The following is a 9,604-nucleotide window of genomic DNA, read 5'->3' as shown; positions in this document are numbered from 1 at the left end:
CTGAGGGTGACAGCACTCCAAAGGTAGACGGGTTAACTGGGTAGCTTTGTGGGGTAAGTGATCGATCGTATTTGAAACAGAATTTAGTTGTAAGCATCAGTCCTCTGCCTTTCATGGTTGGGCTTCACAGAATGAGATTCTGGGAGTTGAAGAAAATGGAATTTCACTCTGTTTTGCTATCTAATCCTGGGAGAGTGGCTCTTTTTCTACGACCTAGTTGAACTTTCTTGAAATAGGAGAATTACCCTGAATTCAAAGGGAGATTCTGTAACTGAAACGCTCATTTTGAGTGTTTAAAAGCCTGGAGGTGGCATTTAAGGTTCTAAATTTTGTCTGACATATCCTGAAACTAACTCCACCCAGGGCCCCACCCATAGGATAAAGGTCTTCTCTGGTCTTGGGCTCACTCACTCCTCCCACTCCCAACCAGATTCTACCTGTTAGAGATATGGCCTTCCCAGATTAGATTTATCACTAAAAACAAAGACCAGGAAGAAAAGGAAGAGTAAAAAGGAAGAGACTTCCAGGTTGAATTTGCAGTCATAATATGTATTTGCAGGATGAATCGGATAATACATTTGAAAGTGCTTTGTGACATGTAACATGTTAACATGATAATGAAAGAGATTACTGCTCCTGAAAAGATCAGGAACTATGCTCTATTCAATGCTGGACCTCTAGTACCTAGTCCAGTGTCTGGCACATGGGTCTTTTTTTAAAAAATCTTTTATTAAGGTATTGATATACACTCTTATGAAGGCTTCACATGAAAAAACAATGTGCTTACTACATTTACCTATATTATCAAGTCCCCACCCACACCCCAGTGCAGTCACTGTCCATCAGTGTAGTGGGTCTTTTTTTTTTTTTTTAGACTTTACAAAGATATTTATTGTGTTTCACAGAATTTAAGCTGCTCATTTTGTCAGATAAAAAAATGAGGTGAACAATGGCTTACGTTTTAAAAATAGATCATTAGTTTTATTCCCCTAGTTCTATAAAAACTGTAAATACAAGCAATTTGTACATCTCGCTGGTGAATTCACGTAGTACTCTAGCTCCCTGATCTGCTGGCCGCCTCATCCTCTCGTTATTCTATTCTGTTTTGACCATGGTCACAGAGTGGAGTGCAGTCGGGCCTTAGAAGAGAACGCTGTGGCTATTTGGTATGATAACTAGGTTTATTGCTCGCCCTTTCCGTCCACTCCCATCATCCCAAATCTAGAATCAAAGTTTTAAGATGTAAGCCCTTAAGCCTGTAGGAACCACTATCAGCTTTTTTTTGCATAGGCATTATGAGGAATCTGAGTGGTAGGGATACTGGCATAGAACGTGGTTAGGAGCCCAAAGCTAAGTATTTCATAAAGGACCAGACCACAGGAGGCATTACATCACACTGGTATAGATCATGTTGCTTGGCTGCATAGATGTCCTTGGAATTAGATCCCAGAAAGGCAACTGTATATTGGCAAAACCCTTTGGCAATGGGCTAATTGATTTAGATGGGGAAAAAAAATAAGGGTCCATTTTAAAGATACTGCAAGTGGAGAATTTATCCCACAAAGATTCTTGTAACTGAACTGATTGACGTGGGTTACTCTGGGCTAACCAGAGAACTGTCAACAGCTGAATCTCGGTAAAACCAGGATAGTCAGTTTGTAGTTGCTTTGGTTTTCTGATTGTCACAAATGAAATAAAAAATCCCCAAAACCAAGACCCAGAAAGATAGACGCGACTCCCTTGACTGCCCGGGCAAGGCAGGAATGGTTCAGCTGGGTTCCCAGAGTGTGGGGCGAGTGCTGGGCACTTGCACCGCACAAGGGCAGCACTGCAAGACGCTGAATCATGGGAAGGAATTCCTCTGAACTGCCGCTCTTGACCTCTTCAGGGACAAAGTCTCCACATGGGTCTGTGAACTTGAATTTCTATTTAACTAATGCCTCTAACAGCGATGAAAGGGCCTCAGGCATCCTTGATCAAGTAAAACTGGCTTAGTAGAATGTTAATTACACCTGCCTGCCTTCTGGGGCTTATAGTATTTCACAGTTGCCTCCCATTTTTACAAGGGCTACTAATTTTCCTTAGGGAGTGATACTAAATCTTTTTTGCGTACTTTTAACAAAAAATACAAGTAGCAAACAATGTAAACGTTGTGACAGTAGTTCTGGAATGTCTTAAGGTTGAGATGCAGAGGGTTAGGTAGCCTCGTCTTAGCTTTCCCCATGTGCAGCATCAAGTCCCCTGGATAATGCGCATCAGCAGCCAGGTGATGCCTTTACTATTGGACAAAGTTCCCAAATTTTACCAAAAGAGACAAATGACCCTGACCTACTTTAATGAAATTTAAGAAAAACCACCTGAGGTAGGTCCCATCATGTCCAGATTGGAAGGTGTTTTGGGATCAATGAAACACATCAACAATATTTTTCTTTCCCCAAGACAAGTGTTAACAAATGTCAAAGCATTGATGCTAATTTAGATCCAGATTACATATTGTTAAGTCTTAAATTCTGCTTCATTAATTAGAGCACTGGCAGCTGTTTTTGCAGAATATTGCATATTAAACCACAGGCAGCCTGACAAATATTGGAGGAAGGGGAATTCTAAAAACTGGCTTAATGAATTGTTGCCCTGTAAGAACCTGAGCAAAGGCTAACCCCTGGGGCTTCTGCAGACAGACCCTCACCAATGATCTTCCAGAAGGAACATTTTGTGGGCTAACAGTTTTATCTGAGACGACACCTTTGTGCTGTATTGCTGACATTTTAGATTATGTATACAAGCTCTATGATGAATAGCATTAACAAAATTCATAAAGCAAAATATTACAATTACTCAAAAACCTGAATTTGGCTGGCAAAGGTGAAAATTATCCACGAGAACAGAGCTATTAGCCGCTTGCTCCCACTCCCATGCCCCAAGCCCCCTCCCCCCTACAACCCTAATACCAGTCTAAAATGTGTAGTTTAAAAGAAACAGGGTTTCCAGCCCACGATTGGAGAGTTCATTAAGGCTTTGCAGCTGGAGGTTTAAAAAATCCCACTTTCCGAAAATATCTGACAACCAAGGGCACGGACACTAAGGTGATGCTGATCCTCACCGGCGCCAACAGCTTGTGGATGGCCTAGGCCACCACGAACGTACTTGTGCCCGCTGCCATTTTTGACTGTACCAGTGACTCTTTGAATCCGAGTTTAAGCAGGACTGCGGACATGTCCACGCCACTTGAAACAACCATGTAGAATATGCCCAAGGAGATGTGTGAGATTCCAATGTGCAGTGGCACACCAACGGCACCATATTCTTGAAAAACCTTTTTCAGCTGCTGTGACTTGATTTGCTTTCTCCCGTCTGCGCTGCTGACACTGCTGCCCGTGGCTGCACAGGTTTTGCTGGGGTCCTGGTGGCCGCGGCTGTCCCCGAGGGCCGCGAGCAGCAACGGGACGTCTGGCCCGGGCCGGCGCAGCAGCAGGGACAGGGGTGGCGGGGCGCCGGGGGCGGTGGCGGCCAGGAGCCGGGTGGCGCAAGGCCGGACCCGGGCGCCCACCCTGCCCGCCGGGCCCAGCAGCGCCAACAGCCCGGCCATGGTGAGCGGTAAAGCGCTGCGGCCCGCGCAGCCGACCGGAGGGGGGCAGGGGAGCGAGCGCGGGCGGGCGGGCGGAGCCCGAGCCCGAGTCCTGGGTCTTTTTTTTTTAATTAAACTTTTAATTATTAGAAATTTTCATTATATAAAGGTAGGACGAATAGCTTACTGCACCTCCATGTATCCAGCTTCAAACTGTTAGCAACTCATCACATAGGCATTTCATTAATGCTTTTCAAGGAGGGAGTTTGGCAGTTTCTTGGATATAATTTACCCCATCCTTCTTTTCTTTAGAAGATAATGATCAATATGAACAATAACATCAGAAAACACATTTCCTATACTTCTCATTTAATCCCATATGAGAAAAACAGGTGAAATTCTTAGGGACACTTTCTATTCTGGGTTATTTAATAAAAGAACCATATAATGAACCCCAGTAAAGAGCAGGACCTCAAACTATTTGCTATTCATGTCTGTGATTGTCCAACCTCAGAGTCAAAAAATTTTAGCATGACAGGTGAGTGCTGGTAGGCAACTTAAAACCATACTAGTCCCTAGGGCTGACTTGTAGGGCCATCGGCCCTTCGCTTTGACTGTGATATGGATGGAATGGGGCCAAAGTTTCCATGTTTCTTGGTATTTCTAGTTTATCTTTGACCCTTGTCCTGCAGGTAGGTTCTCTATCTCTAGGGACACAGATATCAGGCAGGCAAGTATGATATATTTGCCTCAACAGCCTTTGGCAATTTCCAACCTTGTTTTTCTGGGAAGACCAGGGTGTTGAAAAGCCCTCCGGTGGTCTGGATCGTGATGGACATCTAGCCATGAAGCTGTGAGTGTCTGGGTGAGTCACTTCCCTTTCAGGTTTCTACATTTGGGTTACATTTTTGGTGTAGTGACATAGTGGAGAAAGTGCAGCCTTTACAGTAAAAGAGACCAGGGCTTGAATTCCATCTCTACATGTTTCCCTTATTTCTCATCTTCAAATGGGTTTTTTTCTTGCTATCATTAATCTGCAATTACATGAAGAACACTATGTTTACCAGGCTCCCCCCCTCACCAAGTCCTCCCCACACCCCCCACTACAGTCACTGTCCATCAGTGTAGCAAGATGCTGTATAATCACCACCTGTCTTCTCTGTGTTGCACAGCCCTCCCTGTACCCCCCACAACACTATACATGCTAATCGTAATGCCCCCTTTCTTTTTCCCTGCCCTTATCTCTCCCTTCCCACCCCTCCTGTCCAGTCCCTTTCCCTTTGGTAACTATTAGTCCATTCTTGGGTTCTGTGATTTTGCTGCTGTTTTGTTCCTTCAGTTTTTCTTTGTTCTTATACTCCACATATGAGTGAAATCATTTGGTGCTTGTATTTCTCCGCCTGGCTTATTTCACTGAGCATAATACCCTCTAGCTCCACCCATGTTGTTGCAAATGGTAGGATTTGTTTTCTTCTTGTGGCTGAATAGTATTCCATTGTGTATATGTACCACATCTTCTTTATCCATTCCTCTACTGATGGACACTTAGGTTGCTTCCGTATCTTGGCTATTGTAAATAGTGCTGTGATAAACATAGGGGTGCATCTGTCTTTTTCAAACTGGGCTGCTGCATTCTTAGGGTAAATTCCTAGAAGTGGAATTCCTGGGTCAAATGGTATTTTTATTTTGAGCTTTTTGATGAACCTCCATACTGCTTTCCACAATGGTTGAACTAATTTACACTCCCACCAGCAGTGTAGGAGGGTTCCCCTTTCTCCACAACCTCGCCAATATTTGTTGTTGTTTGTCTTTTGGATGGTGGTGATCCTTACTGGTGTGAGGTAATATCTCATTGTGGTTTTAATTTGCATTTCCCTGATAATTAGCGGTGTGGATCATCTTTTCATGTGTCTGTTGGCCATCTGAATTTCTTCGTTGGAGAACTGTCTATTCAGCTCCTCTGCCCATTTTTTAATTGGATTTTTTGCTTTTTGTTTGTTGAGGTGTGTGAGCTCTTTATATATTTTGGATATCAGCCCTTTATCGGATCTATCATTTATGAATATATTCTCCCATACTGTAGAAATTGGTTGTTTTTTAAGAAAAACATAATTTTAAAGCATCTAGAGCAGTGGCTGGCACATGGTCAAGTGATCAAGGAAGGTGCAAGCAGAAAAAGAGGCAATGGAGATGGGTAGGCAATTCACTGAACACGAAATACAGCTGGTCAGGGAGCCTAGACTCAGCCTCATTTGTAATTAGGGAAACGCAAGTTAACAGTGTTGTACCATTGTTTCTGCTCATCAAATTGGCAAAAAAAAATATATACATAATATCATTGTTGGTGGATTTGCAACAACATGGATGGAGCTAGAGGGTATTATGCTCAGTGAAATAAGCCAGGCTGAGAAAGACAAATACCAAATGATTTTACTCATCTGTGGAGTATAAGAACAAAGAAAAAACCTGAAGGAACAAAACAGCAGCAGACTCACAGAACCCAAGAATGGACTAACAGTTACCAAAGGGAAAGGGACTGGGGAGGGTGGGTGGGAAGGGAGGGATAAGGGGGAAAAAGGGACATTAGGGTTAGCACACAATGTAGGTGGGGGGGACACGGGAAGGCAGTATAGCACAGAGAAGACAAGTAGTGAATCTATAGCATCTTACTACACTGATGGACAGTGACTGTAATGGGGTATGTGGTGGGGACTTGATAATGGGGGGATTCTAGTAACCACAATGTTCCTCATGTGTGCATTAATGATACAAAAAAAATATCATTGTTGGTGGAAGTTTAAGCAAATAGGCATTTTCCCAGACTGTTCACAAAGCCTCTTCTAAGGTAGGCTTGGTAGTGTCTATCAAATTTTAAAAGTGTTACTCCTTAACTCAGCAATTTTGTCCCTAGGAATCTGTTATACACAAATATACATGTGAGTATTTAAACATTTATCTCCCTACTGTTTTTAATAGATAAAAGTGGAAACAATCTGAATTTGCTAAAAAGACAAATTTCCATGGGATATTATGTGTAAATATTAGGCATAAAAAGCATATTATGGAACATTATAGTATGATTCCACTTTATGTTAAGGAAGATAATTGTGTGTGTGCATTACAAATGTATGACATAAATAAATGTATGAAAAGAGGTCTAGGAGGATATATTTCATAAGGTTTACTTTCATAGAAAATTTTGCTTTTTATTCTTTATTCTAAATTTTTTGAATTTCCCAATGACTATATATTATTTTTGCATTTGAAAAAACATTTTTTAAAGGGGGCTGTGTGAATTAGACCATCTCTCAGCCCTTCTGTGAGTACTTGTCTAGACCCAAAATCATGGTTGAGTAGAACCAAACACTTCTTAGGTCTGGAAGTGTGGGAAGAGCTTGTATTTAAGAAGCAAAACTTCCTCTTCATGGTTTGGGGCTTGGATTGTCAGACCAGTGAACCTGATGAACACTTCTGAAGATAGCAGGATTGCATGGAAGCAAGGGAGAGGGGTTTCAGTAGCCTTCTGTCCTAACCCTTCTGTTAAAAAAAGAAGGGGGTGGGGGAAGGAAGGAAGGGAGGAAGGGAAGAAGGGAGGGAGGGAGGGAAGAAGGGAGGGAAGAAGGGAGATAAGGATACAGGAAGATAGGAAAGTAGGAAGGTAGGTCTTGGGCTTCTTTGGAAGAATCAAGGCAGTCTTAGACTTGCATTATCTCAGAATCCAAGACTCCTGCGCTGTCACAGAACCTTGGAGTTCATCTGTGTGTTTCTGCTCTCTCCCAGGTCAGCATGTTGGAGGTTTTTATTAGACATACCAGATTCCTGGTAATGATAATTCTCTTTCAGTCTCTGGAGAACTTTCTTGGTTTCCAGGTGCCCACCACCTTCTCTGCAGTTTGCACATTTAGCTCCTGCCACTGTGTATATACTATTTGGGTGAAAAAAGACAAAGAAGAAACCTGTTATTTAAGATAGGGACAGGGAAAAAAAAATAGGGACAGGGGCTGAAAGAAGGGGAATCCTGTTCTCCTGCTTATGGATAACTTGCACCAACTCTAAAAGAGTTTATATGGCATTAAGAAAAGCATCACCATAATAACCTTCAGAATTCCCTGCTGCTTAGATTATAAACAGAGGGGGAATGGTGAAGTACTGGAATAGGTCTGCACGGGGTGCGATGGTATTAGATTTTATCACATTGCTCTGCTTTTTATTTATTTGATTACTTTTTTATTAAGGTATCAGTGATATACAATCTTATAAAGGTTTCACATGAGGAACATTGTGGTTACTATATTCACCCATATGATCAAACCCCCCCCCAACCCCATTGCAGTTACTGTCCATCAGCATAGGAAGATGCTATAGAGTCACTAGTCTTCTCTGTGCTATACTGCCTTCCCCATGACCCCCCTACATTATGTGTGTTAATCATAATGCCCTTTAATCCCCTTCACCTACCCTCCTCACCCGCTTCCCTTTGGTAACTGCTAGTCCCTTCTTGGAGTCTGTGAGTCTGCTGCTGTTATGTTCTTTCAGTTTTGTTGTTATACTACAGAAATGTATGAAATCATTTGGTACTTGTCTTTCTCTGCCTGGCTTATTTCACTGAGCATAACACCCTCTAGCTCCATTCACGTTGCTGCAAATGGTAGGATTTGTTTTCCTCTTATGGCTGAATAATATTCCATTGTGTATATGTACCACATCTTCTTTATCCATTCCTCTACTGATGGACACTTAGATTGCTTCCATATCTTGGCTATTGTAAATAGTGCTGCGATAAACATAGGGATGCATATGTCTTTTTGCATCAGGGATCTTGTTTTCTTCGGGTAAATTCCTAGGAGAGGAATTCCTGGATCAAGTGGTATTTCTATTGTTAGCTTTTTGAGGAGCCTCCGTATTGCTTTCCACATGGTTGAACTAATTTACATTCCCACCAACAGTGTAGGAGGGTTCCCTTTTCTATGCATCCTTGCCAGCATTTGTTGTTCCTTGTCTTTTGGATGGTGGCCATCCTAACTGGTGTGAGGTGACTTCTCATTGTGGTTTTAATTTGCATTTCCCTCATAATTAGTGATGTGGAGCATCTTTTCATGTGCCTGTTGACCATCTGAATTTCTTCTTTGGAGAAGTGTCTGTTCATATCCCCCACCCATTTTTTAATAGGGTTATTTGCTTTTTGGGTGTTGAGGCATGTGAGTTCTTTATGTATTTTGGATGTTAACCCCTTATTGGATATGTTGTTTATGAATGTAGTCTCCCATATTCTAGGATGCCTTTTTGTTCTACTGGTGTCCTTTGCTGTAGAGAAGGTTTTTAGTTTGATATAGTCCCATTTGTTCATTTTTGCTTTTGTTTCCCTTGCCCAAAGAGATGTTCAGGAGAAAGTTGCCCATGTTTATATTCAAGAGATTTTTGCCTATGTTTTCTTCTAAGAGTTTTATGGTTTCATGACCTTACATTCAGGTCTTTGATCCATTTCAAGTTTGCTTTTGTGTACGGGGTTAGACAATGATCCAGTTTTATTCTCTTACATGTAGCTGTCCAGTTTTGCCAACACCAGCTGTTGAAGAGGCTGTCATTTCCCCATTGTATATGCAAGGCTTCTTTATCATAATACATTGCTAAACTTAAAAAAAAATTTAAAGTTGTGAATATGTGAGTATATAATGTATATATATAGTTTAAAAATAATTATGAAAAACCCCACATACCTTCCACCCAGCTTGAGAAGTAGAATATTATACAACCTCTGAAGGTCCTTGGTGGAGCTGCCATCACTATGGAGCAAACTGGGCACTGTGTGGAGACCCTCACCGAGGGGAGGGAGAGTTCCCTCTGGAGGACGGGGTTTTCCTTGGGCACAAAGTCACAACCTGCTGCTAGGCAGTGGACCCACTGGGCTGCTGTTTTTTAATTCATCTGCCCAGAGAATGATCCGTTTTCATTTCCATAGAGGCCACTTGTAGGCTCACACAGCCCTGTTCCTGGGGAGGTTGTGGTGGTGGGAGTTTCCCACCTATATGCTCCATACCC

At 42.2% G+C, this 9,604-nt stretch overlaps 1 protein-coding gene and 1 pseudogene across 1 annotated transcript in view; one reads left to right on the top strand and one right to left on the bottom strand.

Moving 5' to 3' along the window:
* Positions 1–954: 954 nt before the first annotated feature.
* Positions 955–3,695, bottom strand: LOC118918544 (protein FAM210B, mitochondrial-like; annotated as a pseudogene).
* A 621-nt stretch (positions 3,696–4,316) lies between these two features.
* Positions 4,317–9,604, top strand: part of FAM13B (family with sequence similarity 13 member B) — a 123,178-nt gene continuing 117,890 nt past the window's right edge. The window contains exon 1 of the mRNA XM_036897518.2: positions 4,317–4,430. The gene's annotated coding sequence lies outside the window, so the exon portion shown is untranslated. The remainder of the gene's footprint in view (positions 4,431–9,604) is intronic.

Source organism: Manis pentadactyla, chromosome 13 (assembly GCF_030020395.1).
Source record: "Manis pentadactyla isolate mManPen7 chromosome 13, mManPen7.hap1, whole genome shotgun sequence".
NCBI classification, from domain to species: domain Eukaryota; kingdom Metazoa; phylum Chordata; class Mammalia; order Pholidota; family Manidae; genus Manis; species Manis pentadactyla.
The sequence above is the reverse complement of the archived record's forward strand: the minus strand, read 5'-3'. Positions and strand labels throughout refer to the sequence as shown.